This window comes from Polypterus senegalus, chromosome 3, assembly GCF_016835505.1.
Source record: "Polypterus senegalus isolate Bchr_013 chromosome 3, ASM1683550v1, whole genome shotgun sequence".
Classification (NCBI taxonomy): Eukaryota; Metazoa; Chordata; class Cladistia; order Polypteriformes; family Polypteridae; genus Polypterus; species Polypterus senegalus.
The window spans coordinates 116,992,568-117,010,713 of record NC_053156.1 but is presented as its reverse complement, the minus strand read 5'-3'; the positions used below and the strand labels follow the sequence as shown (position 1 = coordinate 117,010,713).

The 18,146-nt window shown below is 39.2% G+C and overlaps 1 protein-coding gene across 3 annotated transcripts in view; it reads right to left on the bottom strand.

Moving 5' to 3' along the window:
- Positions 1-17,619, bottom strand: part of bves (blood vessel epicardial substance) — a 63,932-nt gene extending 46,313 nt beyond the window's left edge. For 2 of the 3 annotated variants that reach the window (XM_039747853.1, XM_039747855.1), the window contains exon 1: positions 11,234-11,429. The gene's annotated coding sequence lies outside the window, so the exon portion shown is untranslated. Of the gene's footprint in view, positions 1-11,233; positions 11,430-17,450 lie in introns of those variants that run through there. The other variant, XM_039747854.1, reaches the window with a different exon arrangement.
- Positions 17,620-18,146: the final 527 nt, after the last annotated feature.

Genomic DNA, 18,146 nt, shown 5'->3' with positions numbered 1-18,146 from the left:
ATTGTATATTCGTGCATGATGTCATTTATCAATATAAGACAGGCTTATCATAATTGTTAGCATTCTCCATAGCTAATTTTTTACATATAAGTGTAGTAACAGAGGAAGCTTTCAGTGATCATCCACCAAAAGACCATTAAGAGGACACCATGATTACTACGGCGATTATATTTCACACACTGATTATAATGATTTGTTAATCCTAGAGTGACTGAAAAAATGAAAAAAAAAATCTAACACCAGTTTGCTTATTCTTGCAAAAATCAAGTAGAAAACAACTGGTGAGATGATATTTTGTTCTTTTGCACCAAAATTCTGAAAATCTTTACCAATAGAGGTATGCAAAGCTAATACTGTGGAACATTTTAAAAAGCCTCTGAAAACCCACTTCTTTAACCCGCCTCTTTTCATAAATCCTCTTTTTTTGAGTCGGTGTTAATAGATTGTAATATGTACTGCAAATGCATATACTTAAAATATTTGCACCAGCCAACAACAGATACTTTCTATCTGCTTTCTTTTAAACTCTTCAGTGGTGGTGTCCAGAACTGCTACCACATGGTCAAGGTACTCTGCAAACTGGCTTTGATTTTAGAAGTAATGTGGAAGCTCCAGATATTTTCTAATATTTTAGGCCATTTTAATGTAGTAATAATGAATTATTTCATCACATGTATGTTTTGGAGAATACCTAATGGGGGCTGGGTTGTCTTTTAGGCCTGGAGCAGGTATATTTTCTCTAGCATTCTGTCAACTGGAGGTTTTGTTTTCCACTCCTCCCTGGCTATCTGACCATAGCATTGGACACTTTTAACATTATAACCATTAAAGATTTAAAAACTGCAATAGCTATCAGTTGTTTAAGCTGTGCTGAGAGACTCTCCCATTTCTTTTATGTATTTATTTTGTATTGAATAAGTATGTATGCAAGCATGTATCTACTTATGAATTTTATTTATAATTATGTTTTCTTTTACTTCTTGTATCTTCCTTGTAAATGTAATTCTTCATTTATGTTGTGTAATACACTTTAAGCCACCCTTGGAGATGTGTTTTATAAAAAAATGGCATTCATAACATTTTGAAAATACATGAACAACAAACCCCTATAACATTTATTGCCCAGACTTTTATCAGATAGCAACCAAATCCAGGAAAAGATTACTGGACTGGCAACCTGTTTTAAACATTACCAAAGCTTTACTAATTTAGAGAATCAGAGACACAACCAATAATCTAACCACACTCAGTGCATGTAACAAAACTATTACTACACTACTAGCAACAATACCTCAGAAAATAATGAATAACAGTTTTAAAAAATGAGCAACAAAGTATTGAAATAATCAACAAAGCATTTTTTGTGACACTATTATGATCCATGAGTATCTAAGCACATCTTCCAGCTTTTCAGATCGCTAATTCAAGGGCCTGTTTATTTTCCCAAAATCCTTTTTTTTCAGTTCTCCTGCATTATTAAAATTAAATATTTTTTTACAAATAATGTTGTGCAATACAGTGGAAATGTAATTAGCATTCTTGCCTCAAAACTCTTTAATGCCTGGCTGCCGTGTCTCCTGTGTGTTTTCCACCATGGATTCCCCCCACAGTCCAAATGCTTACTTTGTTTATCATTGTCTCAAAATGTTCCAGTGAGAGTTAATGTGAATGTAAGTTTGTGAGTTTCTTCTGAAATTGATTTGTTTAGCATCCATCACTGGTTTCTCGTACATGATCCTGCTGGACTGGATGGAAGGATGGATGGAAGGACTGGAAAAAATGTAAACATTAAAATGATTTAAGATAGCATTAAGTTTCCTCTCAAGTCTTTTCTGTTCACAATGACCACACAGCCTATATTTTATGGATGTCCTGTTCATTCTGTGCTAGACAGACTGCAATTATGATTCTTTGACTCTTATTTTACTGCTGTGCACATGAAAGATTTCAAATTAGCTTTGATCCCATTCTTCAGAGTCAGACTTAAATAGGTAAACTCTTACATCACCGACATTCTAGATGCCTAGAAAAATGACGCCCCTATAAAAAGTCAGACATATTTCATTTAACAGTTTCAGCCTGCTGCAACCTTTCTTCACTGACTATAGAGCAGCGGGTATTTTGTCTGTTGGTTAATGTATGACAAAATCACCTAATGTGTTTATTTTTAAACATGTTAAAGTTGAGTTTGTCATATCCTTGGAAAGCCATATTACCCATTAAACAATATTTACTGCTTCCCTGATGTGATATATGATCTTTGATTTCTGAAGCATCATATTTTTTTGTCTTATAGTTAGTTAGTGATTGTTAGGGTCTGTATATAACAAGGTATAAAACACATGCTTGGCATTACATTCAAGTGTGTTCAAAGGCTTTGGGAGCATTGTGGCCCCCAACAGACTGAGTTCAGTAGGTAGGTTCTAGTACCTTCTCAATTCCTTTTCAGGGGGCCAAAGACTGTGTCTCATCAGGTTTGGGCAAAAGGCTGAAAACAGGCTTAGGCAGGACTCTAGTCCATCACAAAGACTACTGTTATTCACACACACATAAAACACACAAACCATAATCACACACAGTGAGAATCTGCAATTAACATAATCTGAAATAAAAAAAGAAAAAATTTGTTATTAATTCCTTCTTTGCCTAGGTGTGGCTGTTGTAATTTTCATGAAATGGGTCTTGCAAAGCTATTCAATTATGACATATGTTAGGGAATAACGAAAGGAAACCTTTATTACAGTTAGTAACCTATTATGGATATCAGGTGGCTGCCTTATCTCATCATCAACAGTGAGGGTTTAGGGCAGTGGTGGCGAACCTATTGCACGCGTGCCAAAGGGGGCACTCAGAGCCCTCTCAGTGGGCACGCACGCTGTCGCCCAAGCACAGAGTTCGTTACTATAAAGCCAGAGGAATGCGGGGCGGGCTGCTCCCTCACCGCTCCCCCTCTTCACGCGCACCGGAGGACTTTTCTCACATCACCCCCCCTCTGCCCAGCAGCCCAATGGGAGCGCGTCCTTCCTCTCCTGTCTGGGGTAAGGCGGGCGGCACACATGCTGCTTGAGGGTGCGGCACGGACTGCAGCCTTTTGAGCCTGTGATTCTCGTGGTGGGGTTGGAGGGGATGTGGTATAGCGGGTCCACAGCTCAAAATTGAAAAGGCCAGTTTTAACAGATAGCTTAAAGGGGGTTATGGTAGAGTGGCCGGAGTGGTTTCCAGGAGCATTGTGATGCGGGCTGTCCTCGCTTAAGCGCACAGGTGAGGAGTCGTCCGCATCTGTAATTATTGCCGGGAGTTGCTAATCGCCACACCTGATCCACGACCCCGTAATATATAATGGAAGCTTTGGGGGTGGAGCTTAATAGGAAAGACCTGCGTGAAACACTTGAGAGGATCGAAGGGATGACAAAGGACAGCACAGTTAGTTATGAAAATGAAATCCTTAAAGTGTGGAATTCTCTGCCAAATAATCTTAAGTCAATGAAGGCACTTGAGATTGCTTTCCTTACTTTGTTTGGAACATCTTATGCTTGTGCGCAGCTGTTTTCAGCTTTGAATTAAATCAAATCTGACACCAGAAACAGACTAACAGATGACCTGAGTGCTGCATGTGTTGCTCTCAAACTTACAAAGTATGAGCCAAGGTTAGACAAATTATCAGCATGCATACAACAGCAAAAAGCACATTAATTGTTCAAAAGCATAACGAATGCAAATTTTTACCTTTCAACAAAAAGTTGTTTGTATCATTGAAAGCTCCGCTATTATGTTTTTCTTTTAAGACAAAAGATGTTAATGTATGAGTGGCTTTTCTAAACTAAAAGCTCAGTAGATAGACAGACAGAGCATCAGTATTGGCAGTTCAGTCCAATTTATCATCCAGCTGCACTCCCAGGTATTTATAGGTCTGTACCCTCTGCACACACTCACCTCTGATGATCACGGGGTCCATGAGGGGCCTGGGCCTCCTAAAATCCACCACCAGCTCCTTGGTTATGCTGGTGTTCAGTTTTAGGTGGTATTCAGGTTAAATTGCCATGTTGGCACTTTGTGATAAATAAGTGGGTTTTGGATTGCAGTTTGGGCACTTGGTTTCTAAATGGTTCACCATCACTGGTTTAGGGCATTGCATAAAAAACACTTTCACAAATCAATGAATATGATTTCAACGAGTGCTTGAATTGGAGAGAAATAAATGGCAGGACTGTCTGTTTTTGTCTGCTTCTTGCTCGTTGTTGTGATGCCATTTAACTTTAACACAAGTTCTTAACAAATTTTCCCCTTCTACTGCTGGTATGCATTAACAGAGTCAGGTTTATTACTCCAAAGCAGATGGTTGGCTTAGTTATTACCAAACCGGAGGTAAGGTTGAAGACGCTTTCATGGATTTGGCCCATTTGGTGATGTACTGTATTTGTTAGCACTGGTCTGATGATGTAGTCCCATCTTGCTGTACAACTCTGAATTAAGAAATTTTCATATTGCATTTGTGTTATTTACACTACACAACAAATATTGCAATCAAGAATTCTGAGAAGTGAACCTGTATGCTAACTGAATCAAAAACTGTTTTAAAACCTCAAAAAAAAAACCAAAAAAAAAAATTTGCTTTGCAATTTTCGTGTATGTCTTTTTAAAAGGGTGTGTAGTGTAAAAATATGGCCAAACATAAGGTAAATTGTAAAATAACCACTTTGTTTTTTTTCTTGGTACAATATTAATCATAAAAAACTCTGAAAGGCAGGTGCAGAAATTGTTACTTATGAGTTTGTGCAGATTGTTCTTCACCAAAGATGTCCTGTAGTCACCTAGCAGAATAGACAGTCTTTAAATTCATGCTCATTTGACTGGCTAAATGTAAAGGTAAACTGAGGATTAAAATATTTTTATTGCTGTTTGTGAACATTTTTAAACTTTATGGAATTGCATAAAATAACTGTTGTGCCAGAGCTTGCAAGCTGTAACTCATTTAGAAATTTTGAGACAGATACCTAATCCTTGTTTGAGGCACACCTCCATGTCAGTTGGTGATAAAATGTGAAAGTGTAAACATGTATGTGTTTACAGCTTTAAAAATGAATTTATCTCATCTGGACTTTTTCCGTGGAAATCTTGGAGTGGTCAGCGATGAACATGACAAACATTTTCATCAGGTCATTTCTGAAATGGAAATATGTTGCCAAGGTTAACCTCGGTATGCTTGCTGACTATTGTTGAACCCTAGGGATATCCTTACATGACAGAGAAAGTCTGATTAAATATTTGAATTAAGCACAAAAAATATGGTAAGACTAATCTGTATTGGTTCACGTGACAAAAAAGTTACAGTTTGCTACCTAGTGTTAAATATATCACAATTCCCACCATACCCCTCTTTCTCCATCCATCTTTTCGATAAACAAGTGAACTTGTACGTAGGTAATGATTCAGTTAGAAACTCAAAAGCATCAATGAATGTTATGTGGAGGGTGCAGTAATTGAGCCACAAAAAAACTCTATGCTAAGGTACGTATTAACAATGTAAAGCTTAAAACTGTATAGAATTGTTAGACTTTAGAATGCTATTTTTGATAAGAATCAGTTTTGTGTGATTGCATTTTAATTTCCTAGATTCCCAAAGGAACGTAAAACAAATTTATATTTACTATTCTGGTTATACAAAGAAGCTTCCCTAGTGGTACCTGTACAAAACCCAAATTACTGAAATACATTTAATACAAACATACTCAGAGAATAATTCATATTCATGAATCAGACAAGCGGAACTCAGACATGCACTTCAAACATCTACTTACAAAACAAGAGACACTGGCTCTAAAAGAGTTTTTTTAGCAAATAGATTTAAACTTGTCATAAATGCGATTTTTGTGGAAATAGACTGGAAAGATTTTGATCATGTTCAACAGTTAAAATGTTTTGTTCTGATTTACAGCGTAACATAAAAAATAATCTAGTATACATATTTCTTCTAAGGAAATTGATGTTATGCTGCTTTTTGTCTCCAATGAAAAACAAAACAATATATCTTTTGTTACTAATTTAATTATTATAATTGCTTGATAAATTACATTTTCTGGCAAAAATACTATTTTCAGACACTTGGTATTAAAATCACATTTCAGAATGTACTGTAGATACAAGGAAGAACATGAAGACTATACATACTGTGTTTCAGTTCAATTCTTACAAGATGTTTTGTACTATGTAATGGTATTATGTAACAATTTCATCGTTATATGTGCTATTTGTTTTTCTAATGATTTTAATTAATACGTTTTAAAAAAAACTCAGTACGTCACACATGTGCCCTAGCATTGATGCGGTGCTCATCTGAATCGCTGTGAATGGCTCACTGGAAAGAGTTTAAAAAAGTACAAACTATTCATAAATTGCCTACCAACACCGGAATATAAGCCGGGCATACACTGTGCAATTTTGGCACAATTTTAAGGCTGATTTACTGTTGCCAACTGATTAAGCTCAAACTTTAGGATCATCTAGTATTGTTTCACATGCAGTATGATAGAGGTTGCGATGCTCGAATGCAACTTAAAATTGGGCTGTCTTGTAGGGTGACCAGTCTCACAAGCAGACTTTCTGATATCGCTGAAATGCATTGTGCAATACAGTGATGTCGATTTGGTATTGCTGTTGTGCTCATTTCCATGTTTTTGATTTCAAAAAGCTAAACTGTCTTATAGCAACACACGTTGGAGGGGCCGTAAGGGCTCCACAATAAACTCTGCCTATGCTCTCCGGTAAATAAAACGTACCCCATGGGAGGTTTACTAGCATAACACGTTTTCGGCCAGTGCAGATTGTATCACTACGAGCGTTTGTTTCCTCTCATAATTATTCACATGCTTTTGTTGAACCGACACAAATCAGTAGGGCCCAGTCTGAGCGAGTGCCGCCTATATCTGCATACGCGTGAGCAAGTGGGCGGGCGTCAATGTGTGCTTCCCGCCAAAATCCGATCCCGTTAGGATAGGCCACAGATACTCAACGGCGAGCTGCTATAATGGAACAAGACATAAGCGAACTGAGAAAACGGTTTGGAGTAAACCATCGGTTTACACAGCCAGATGAGGTACTGTAGTAGCAAACTTGGAAAGATACCAAATCTAGTAAAATTAATAAACGGAATAAGCTGTTCAGTTCAAACATGTATGCACAATCAAAAAAGCCAAGAACGTACACCTTGTTGAAGATGGGTTGTTCTTTCTCCTTTAAACACACACTTAAACTACAGGTATGTACCAACTGTATTTTTGTTTGATTGTTTCATTTGAGCGGTAGTTGCACATACAGCAATTCTCGCATAACTTACTTTCATTATTCTAATGCTTTAGAAATACTATTGAGAAAAGTGTTCCTAATAAAATTAATTGTGAAAAAGTGTGTAACTAATGTTTTGAACTGGCATGCCTACGTCTTGTCCCCGCCTTGACTAAGCCAACCGTGACGCCTTAAAAACTCCATTATGCCTGCCTTGCAATAATAATAATAATAATAATAATAATAATAATAAATAGCAACAAATCAACCATCTGTTTCGCCTAAAGGAAATGTCTCCACGGAATATTAATTCATCGTCTAGCAACGTTTAGAGTGAACAGACCTAACGCGCCTTGTCAGCACCAGTCGCCAAAGCTTTTCTTCGTCAGCCTTGCAGTAAAGACATAATTAGTATAAAGGATGAAGGCAAGGAGAGATTATGATCAAAACATTTATATACAGTATGCATGTTTCTGGAGATGACTTACAATCCAGAAGAATAATTCGTATGTGGCGACTGTGACGATATCAGAAAATGAAAAAGAAGCTGAAGGTCAGAAACTTGGAGTAGCCCTAAGTTTACACGAGCGGCACCAGAACGCGGCACGGCTTCATAACAACTTTGTGTGATGCTATTCAATTTATTTTATTAGACCAGTGTTCGCTGTCTCTTGATAAACGTAATGCACGATCATCGTTCGGAAGTACACGCCGACAGATGTATGCTTCATACAGCTGGATGTTGTGAACTTTCTGATATCGCTGAAATTCATTGTGCCGCACATTAATGTACATTTGGTATTGCTGTTGTATTCATTTCCATGTTTTTCGTTTCAAAAAGCTAAACTGTCTTAGGGTTCGCTTCCCGGTCCTCCCTGCGTGGAGTTTGCATGTTCTCAACCCCGTGTCTCCGTGGGTTTCCTCCCACAATCCAAAGACATGCTTGTTAGTTGCATTGGCGATTCTAAATTGTCCCAGGTGTGTGTATGCGGGCCCTGCGCAGAGTTTGTTTCCTGCCTTGCGCCCTGGGATTGGCTCTGTTGTTAGGATATAGCGGGTTGGATACTAACATATTATTTTAACGCATCTAAGATGTTATATGCTGTGCGTTTATTCCATTTGGTAGGTCGTCGTCACCGAAATTTGTTTGAATGGGTTTATAATTTCTATGTTTAGTTCACTTTTCGTTGAGGCATGATGGCGCAATGGTTACTGCAGCTCACAATTCGTTACAGTGCCAGAAGTGATGCTCAAGTCCCTATTGTCGTGTAGCTTTTGCATGTTCTCCCCACTGGTTCTTTGACCCGGTGTTGGTGCGTGCGCTTGAGATGGGCTGGCGTTATATTCCTCGTCGGTTCCAGCCTTTCACCGGATGTTTTCAGCACTGGATAAAGCGAGGCAGTATAATGGACAAATGATTGCAGTAAACGCCACTTAAACTTTTTCAAATCATGTGCTTTGAGCCGAGGAGTAGAAATCAGACGTTGGTGAATTTATTATCAGTGAAAAATACAAAACCTTGCCAGTCAGGTGGTTTTATTAGTAATGAAGCGCAATCGCTTCCTTACCGACAATATTCCAATAACCCGGTTTTATATGAATTCATAAAGAATAGTGTATATACAAGAACGAAACTCTTAAAGACGTTAAAAACAGAAACGAGTTTGATTATTAGAGTTTCTGAAGTTTTATTAAGAGGCCTAAACTTTCGAAGTAGCACTGTGGAAAGGTGTTTTGAAATTATGAAAATTAGTGAAATCGTCAAATGATACGTATAATTTAAGAAAGCGAATTTTAATGTTAAGTTTCCTTTATAAAGGGTCAGGTTATATATTTCACATACTATATAGCTCCTTGCAGTGTATGCAACTTTAGTAAGAGTCAAAATATACATAATACATAGTGTATTTATCGAAAAAGCATATATTTGAAAATCAAAGCATTCACAATATTTGTAATCCTTAAGCATCATTTTGCACACTGATGGCTAGTGGTGCTTGTTGAAACGCGGGAGATATTCGGTGCGTACCATTGTTAGACCTACTTGATCTAATTAACGCTCGTATGGGGCTGCAGCCAGCCTCAAGCAGCACTAGTTTCGAGGCAGTAATCAGCCACGTACACGACGTCAGTTCATTCCAGGACCCACTCACACACAATTTTACAAATTTAGAGATGTCTTTCAACCCAATCGGATCGTCTTTGGGGACGTGGGAGGAAAATCCACGCACATACGAAGCATGTAGAGGCCACAATAATAACGACCGGGGCCTGGTATTCGAGCACTGAGCGCTTGGGTGAGTGAGATGGCAGCTGGTCAGTTTCTTTCAGATTCATAAATATGCCCCAATACATTTGCAATAGAATCTGAAACACGGATAGTCTCATCGCAGCGAATGTATATGATTGGCACAGAAAATCTTGATCAAAATTAGGTAATATCAGAATAGGATGATAATAAATAGGAAGATGGTGCTATACCTTGCTATATGAAGTAGTATACAATGGTAAAGTGAAACGGTATTAATCGAGTCCGAATATGGAGTGAGCGACACAATGCATGATAGAGCAGTTGATAGATTTGGATAGCTTTATTTATATGTGGCGCAGTGTTAGCACGACTGCCTCGCTTAAAAAATACTGGCGGTTCACGTCCTGGATTTTCCCCGCGTGGAGTCTGCATGTATTGTATGTTTCCTTCGGGTGCACGTGATTCCTTCCACAGTCCAAAGACTTGCAGGTTACTGAACTGGCATTGTTAACCGGCCTAGTAGGCTATGTGTGTTCACCCTGCAGTGGGCTCGTGTACTGTCCAGAGACGGTTCCTGCCTTGCGCCCTGTCCTTTTTGGGATAGGTTCCATCCTCCAGGCGACCTGCCCTGGATAAGTAGGCTGAGAAAAAAGATGGATAGGTTTGTCTTGTGCAGAACAATCTTTAGATTGAAATTTTAACAGAAATCTCCATCACAAGATGCTTTACAAAACTGAACAATTACAAATGGGTCATGGATCAATCAATTAATTCATATAATATGCACAGGAGTTCCCACTCAAATCCCGTGGCTAGGCGCACATTCTCCCTGTGTTTGCGTCTGTCTCCTTTTAAACTCAAAGACACGCATGTCAGGTTTATTGGCAACTTAGTTTGGCCCAGGATTTTTGAGTGCGGGTGTGAGGCCGCTCCTTGATGACATTTGCTGCTGGGATAGGCCCAGGCTCTCCCAAGGATGGACAGAGTGTTGGAGTAAGGTACTGAGAAGTACACGCTAATCTTCATGTACGCTTTATGTGTTTTATTGTTTATTGGTAATTAACCTTACATATGCCACTTAACGATCTAGCAAATAATTAACAAACTCATGGTTTATTAAATTATTTGGCCACAGTTTTACACGAAATATCAACCTGCTGAGATTTACACCTAAATATCAAAAACGGCTACAAAATTAGTGTGTGGAAAATACATCCTATTAAGAGTTCCACTGTCAAGTGTTGTCGCGTCTAGTATAAAATTAATGTATTTTATTGTTAATCATTCTTCTTCTCGAACATGCTTCTTCATAAACAGTATCAGCCGTTACAAAAGCGGTGACTGAAGATGAGTTTTTAACCCGTCAATTATTAACGCTTGCCTTGCTGCCTCACGGATATCCAGTCAGAGTGCCGTTACCGAAGGGTTAAGGCGACAAAATCAGGTTTATTTACTAGCGGATATCAGATACCACGGCTGTAAAAAGTTACACAAAAATGATTGTCTTTTAATTGAGTAAGAGTCGCTAACGGATAGTTGGTACGCTGAAGATCATCTATAAAAAGTCAATTTCACCGCCACACTATTTCCCAACTTTCCTTTCCAATTATAGCCCGTAAGCGCGACCTTGACAAATATGGTATTTCAGTGGATCGCAGGCTGTACGGAATACAAACACGCAGATTTGAGGATGTTACTTACCGCTAGCAAAGGAGCTCCGGAATTTGACAAGAAGGTGTATTTCTATGAATGAAAAGCCTTGGGTGTGGCAGTAAGAAATATGACACAAGTGTAACTATAAGCTGGACTCGAGATAGCACTTTCCAGTACGAATTTATCATCGTCTCCCCGGTCGTCTCTCTCCCCTCTCTCTTTTGCCTTGACAGTCTTTGACTAAAATGGGCAAAAGAGCGACAATGAAGCACAGCACCGCCCAGTCGATCCGCCCAGCGCCTGCAGGTTATATTTGGACCGCGAGAGGGAGACAAAGACACAGAATATCAGAAAAGGCGGATTCCTGGGAAACAACGCAGATTGACATGTCATTTCCAATCTCGATTAATCTAGACCACGGGTGTCGAACTCCAGGCCTGGAGGGCCGCTGCGGCTACAGGTTTTCATTCTAACCCTTTTCCTAATCAGTGACCTGTTTTTCACTGCTAATTCACATTTTAATAGCCCTATTAGAAGGATTCAGTCCTCTGAATTGATTCGTTTCCTCATTAAAATGCAGCAAAAACAGAAATGAGACGTGAAACGAGCCAACAGATGACCAGCTAAACTGGGGCTTCAAACTCCAACCAGTTTCTTAATGCGAAGCCAATTCTTGCTGTTAATTTAACTTGTTATTTAATTGCACGGCTTGTTGTTGCTCTCATTCTGCCACAGCTGACATTTCCAAAACTGTTGATTTTTCTGCTTTTCATAAGAACATCTTCAAAGTGTTTTGGTGAGTTGAGAGATCAGCCTTACTGAGACCTTCACCCTTCTTTATTTTCAGATATTGTGTGATGTGGCGGCTTGTTTTATATCTCATTATTGTTTGGGTGCTAATTAAGGAAAAAGAAACAACTAAAGGATCTGAGGCAAGTTCATTAAAAGAAGTAATTAGCAGCAAAAATTGGTCACTAATTAAGATGATGGTTAGAATGAAAACCTGCAGCCAGTACAGCCCTCCAGGACTGGAGTTTGACACCCCTGATCTAGACCAGTGTCACGGGGTTGGGGCTGGAGCATATCCTGGCTAACACAGGCACAAATCCTGGATAGTGCGCCTGTCCTTCACAGAGAATGGCATCATTTAATAGAAATTCATGGATTATACAGAACACTGGACTATTGCAGATTCTGATTTCTGAACAGTCTTGGGTGTATCTTTCGGATTTTGACCTACTGATCACAAAACTAGCCTATAAAAGTTTCTTATCACGTACTGTTTACTGCAATTGTTAATTTCTGTTATTTCCTCTCAATTTATGAGTATACATATACAGTACAACAGCTACAACTGGAGCAGCTCTGTTGATTTAAAGGTAGAAATAGTGCATCTTGGATATATATTAGTCCTGTTGTTTAATTTGCGAATGATACAACCATGTCTAAGAGTCACATTACATTAAAAAGAACTGGTCACTCCAGGGCAGAAAAGTGTGGCACATAAACCATTTGTCTACCCAACAGAGAGATTTTTGCCTTCTCTTCATATAAAATTTGGAGTGGTGAAAAAATGTCTGGAACCAACAAATGAGAAAGCGGAATAATTTCTACATTTGACACAGATTTTTTCCATGAATGGATGCCAAAGTATAATGCATTTTTGTTGGTCTACAAATCAGATGCATCATCAATGAAAAGTGGTTCAATGATGAGCTAGTAGGGCCAGAGGACATCTTGTGGAAGGTAGTCAAGGATGCTGTTGAGAATTTTCATGGATGGGAGCATCAAATTGTGTTCAGGTGGTTGACAATATGTTTCAAGCATGCAACACCATGAAGTACAACTCATAACTAAAGATTAATTTTCTACATTCACACTTGCACTACTTCCCTGTTAATCTTGGTGTAGTCAGTGATGAATATGGTGACATTGCAATAATGGAAAAGCAGCATCAGGGTGAGTGGAATCCATCAGTGGCGGATGACTATTATCTGGTACGAAAATGAGAAGCATCAGATTCTGATTACAAACAAAATTCATTAGCAAAATATTTTTAGCTCAGTTGAATGAATGCAACGTGTCAGCATCATTAAGTGATTAAACAAACTCAGTACATTCAATCTGAAGTTATATTTTTGCTCAGATTGAAGCTCTCTTTCATAATCACCAAACGTTTTATTTTAGGGAGCAAAACCTTTGAAAAACAATTGCCCAGTGTAATCTGAGTGGAGTGTATATATTCTCCTGTGTTCTTGTGAATTTCCTAAAACAGTCTAAACATATGCTATGTCAGATAGTTAAACACTTTAAATTGATCCAGTGTGTTTGTCCGTCGCTCTTTGGATGTATACAGGTATTAAACTGCATCCCTTCCAGAGATTGTTACATTCTTACATGCTTCAAACTGCATAGGAGGAAAAACTGGAGTAAATATACTATTTTATGCAGCTTCTTTCTGTTTTGTGAACAATTCTTTAGTGAATTAAAACCATGTCACTCTATTCCTGTTAAAAAGCATGCTTTAAAAACAGTGGCTAATTTCGAACGTTGCACTGGGTTGTTCCCACTTGTATCGATTAGTAACGCCTGATACCTGTTTACCCAGGTCTAAATATGAATGTTTGTATTGTGTAGGGATGATGGAAACAAAATCCTACAGTATACAAAAGTATTCTAGGTTTTCATTGTGTAATAAGTACAAGTGAGATCAGAGAGTGCAGAAAAGGAGGCCAAGGTGCAGCATTGGTGTTATTTGACTTTCTCTATAAAGGACAGTTATCATAACTCAGTCACAGAATTCCCAACACATGCTTCTTCAGGATATTTACTATTTTTTTTTTATTAATTTTATTACAATCCATACAAAGCAATTAAGTATTTACTATTTTCAACTGAGTAGTTTAATTTATTGTCTAAATCTGCCTCACATCTCCAAAAGTCAGTGTCTGTGGAGAATGTGCTGTGGAGAATATGTCTGTTCAGTGGATGCTCTACTTTCCCAGTGTAGCTCAAGATATTGGTGACTCTAAAATCCCCCAGTGATGAACTGGTGTCCCATCCATGGTTTGTTCCTGATGTTGCTAGGAAAACTCTCCTGAGCTATGTATTGAAGTGACAAAAATGGATTGAAGAACTGGAACAAACATTTGTAAATGTACTTGGTGCTTTTTCTTAATTGTGAGTAGAGTTGGAGATTGGATCTCAACTTTTTAAAATTCCTCTTCCTGCCTGTGAAATAAAATCCATTGTAAAGTTTTAACTAATGTGGTCAGTGGCAACAGAATAGCACCAAACCAACATGCAATTTTCAAACTCTTTAATATACTGTGTTACATTGTCATCCGTGCACTTTTATGATACAGTAATTTGCAACAAAAATATGTGGAAGAGGAGCTATTGTGCTGCTCATCATAAGGACCTCCTTTGCAATGTTCTTGGGTAGCTTATCTGGGCCGTTCTTTTTATATTTTTATACTGCTGGTGTACAAGATGGATAGATATTCTGAGTCTACAGAAAGTTGTACGGGGGGAGAAAAATGAGGGCTCATCTGGAATGACCAGACTACGCCCAAGGGACCATGACACTTTATTATATCGGTATTTATTGTGTTTCAACTTTTAAAAGCAAAAGTCCATTTTATCATTAAGAGAAGGTTAAAGTGTTCTTTTAGTTATACAGGTGTGGGGAACAAAGCCTGAAAATCACTTAAAAACCTTATAAAGTGAAAACCACTTTCAAAATGACATATTTGCCATATGTTATGTGCTTTATGAAAATAAAATTTGCACAGTGAGTGTCTCTTCAATCTAATTGTCGATCTTCTCACTCTCCCTGTTGAACTGTCATAGACGGGAACTGGCGTTGCATATTCTGAATTTTCTCCCACTCTTAAAATAGCCACAGCCGCCGCCTTTATCAGAGTAGCTGGTCTGCACCAGGGAGACCCAATTAGGGTAAAACCGCTCGGCGGCATCTCATGGCCTGACTGCTTGTTCATTTGTGAAGCTTTAAAATGAGATAATGGAATCACCTCTGTGGTTTCAGGTTTCCCTCATTTAATGCATTGCCTCACACATGTCCCATTATTTTTTATTATGTTTTGAGCAATCTACTTTTTTGAGGCCTCTGGGATTTGGTCCAATACATCTTGGTGAGGGGCCATAATTTAAGAGGGATTGGCAATCTGGTGTCAGAATTTGATGGACACAGTCTAGATAATCCATAGTTAGGCAAGGGGGTTCAGGTGCTAGAACCTGGAACAACATGCGGCAGGCTAGTCCATTTTGCCGAAATTTCATTGCAGCAACTCAAAATTGTACTCAGTAGTTTGTATGGCCCTCATGTGTTTGTATGCATGCCTAACAACTTCAGGGCATGCTCCTAATGAGGTGAAAGATAGTGTCCTGAGTGAACTCCTCCCAGATCTGGACCAGGGCATCATTGAGCTCCTGGACAGTCTGAGGTGCAACCTGGTGGCATTGCATGGACCAAAACATAATGTCCCAGAGGTGTTCTATTGGATTTAGGTCAGGACAGGTTAGGTCAGTGTAGAGTCTTACAGTGGGTCCAAGGATTTCATCCCGATACCTAATGGCAGTCAAGATGCCGTTGTCTAATCTGTAGAGGTTTGTGTGTCCCTCCATGGATATGCCTCCCCAGACCATCACTGACCCACCACCAAACCGGTCATGCTGAATGATGTTACAAGCAGCATAACGTTCTCCACGGCTTCTCCAGACCTTTTCACGTCTGTCACATGTGCTCAGAGTAAACCTGCTCTCATCTGTGAAAACAACAGGGCACCAGTGGTGGACCTAGCAATTTTGGTATTCTATGGCAAATGCCAGTCGAGCTCCACGGTGCTGGGAAGTGAGCACAGGGCCCACTAGAGGACGTCGGGCCCTTAGGCCACCCTCATGAAGTCTGTTTATGATTGTTTGTCTTACAGATTACACTTCCAGGTTTGAAGCCAGTGTGGAGGGTACATTTTCCTTTCACAGTTGGCAATTTTGAATTAGCTTTGAGTAGGTTAATGAGTGGGACTGCAATGGTTTGGCATCTCATCCAGTGTTGGTTCCTGCATTACTCCCGATGCTGCTGGACAGGCCTCAGTGACCCTGAATTGGATTAAGTGTTTTAGAAAATGATTCAGTAATTAAGGTCACATGCTTGTCTTTGGGAGGTGGGAAGACATTTACATAGTGATGTAATCCTGGCCAGCCAGTCTGCTCAACTTCCCATTACTGTACAGTTTGCCTTACTGTCGCTAACACCTGCCAAGTTAGTAGGCAAACTGGGGATGGTGATTGATAAACAACTATCCTTTTCTGACCACATTTCTAATGTTTCATGCAGGTTCATGCTGTACATGCACAAGATCAGACCGTATCTGACAGTATGTAACACACCTTCTAGTCCAGGCTTTGGTCTTGTTGCGCCTGGACTACTGCAACTCACTTCTGGCAGGAGTAACAGTATGTGCTATCAAGCCACTGTAGATGGTCCAGAATGCAGTGGCCTGTGTTGTATTTAACCAGCCAAGAAGGGCACATGTCAATCCTCTCTTCAGGTTGCTACTTTGGCTCCCTGTAGCAGCACACAATAAGTTCAAATCCCTGATGACTGCCTACAGAGTAGACAATGGGTCAGTACCTGAGTACATGGAGATTCTGGTGAAGCGCCACACTCCTTCATGTCTACCAGTGAACAGTGTCTGGTAATGCTGCCTCTGTGTGGTATCAAGTCTCAATCCAGACTCTTTTCCTGTGTAGTTCCTAGTTTGTGGAATGAGCTACCCACCTCCATCTGTACTGCTGACTCCCTCATTGTATTCAAGAAGCAATTGAAAACCCATCTGTTCTGTGAATATAATGGAATGCAAAATGGTTGATATTTTATATTGTTGGTGAATTTATTGCTTAAGTTTAATTGCTTTGTCGATTGTAAACTATGATATTAAATTTAGTAGTTACATCTTTTCAGTTGTGGCATTCAACTTTTGTTACCTGTCTTACTACACTTGCTGAACAAACAGGCCCTACCCTAATGTTACTCAATTATGCTTACCTCTTTTGATAGTCACTTTGGATAAAAGTGCCTGCCAAGCAAATAAATGTAAAAGTATATTAGGGGAACATGCAACTCTAAAACAGTGACTCAGCCAGGTGCCGGCAACTGTGTGGCTATAGTGCTAATCAATATGTGAACTTTAGATATCTTATAATCATATTGAATTATATGATAAAATCAAGGTTTTCTTACTTGTTCTGAGTTCTTTTCACAAGCTGCTTGTCTAATGTTCTCTTGATCCCGGTGCTCCCAGGTCACAGAAGATTATTAAGAGCTCCAGGTACTGGTCAGTTCCTTCAACCAGCACAGATTACAAATAAACCTGTTGTCAGGGTTCTGCTCTTTCAGATTTCCTTGGGTCAATGTGCTGTCTCCTACTCAGCTGTGCCTTTAATGTTGTGTAAGTCAGCTGCCATAGTTTTCCAGTGGAGTTTATTTGGACTTGGCTGCTGTCTGTCACAGATGACAGCTTTCTGTAAGTGTGCATCGTTTCAGGTTGGAAGCGGCTAGGGCTGTAAAGCAATACCTGCCATAGCAACAGACTAAACAAATGGAGCCATATATGATGAGCATGTTTGTGTTCTCTTAACAAACACCAACAAGTGAATTGAATCTCCACTTTATCACATTCAATATTCACTGCCTGTGTCTGCATGAACTGTTTTATTTAGGTGCTGGCATAATCACATCACACAGTTCCAGGGAATTAGGTTCCATACTCAGTCTTATCAGTATCTATGTGGAGTTTTCCTGTTTTTCCATTTAATTTGTACATTTTCTCTGGAAACTCTGTCTTTCATCCTCATTGTTCTGAGATGCATGTCAACTGGAAAAACCCAAACACAAAGAAAGAACATGTAAACTCCACACATACAATGACAAGCCCAG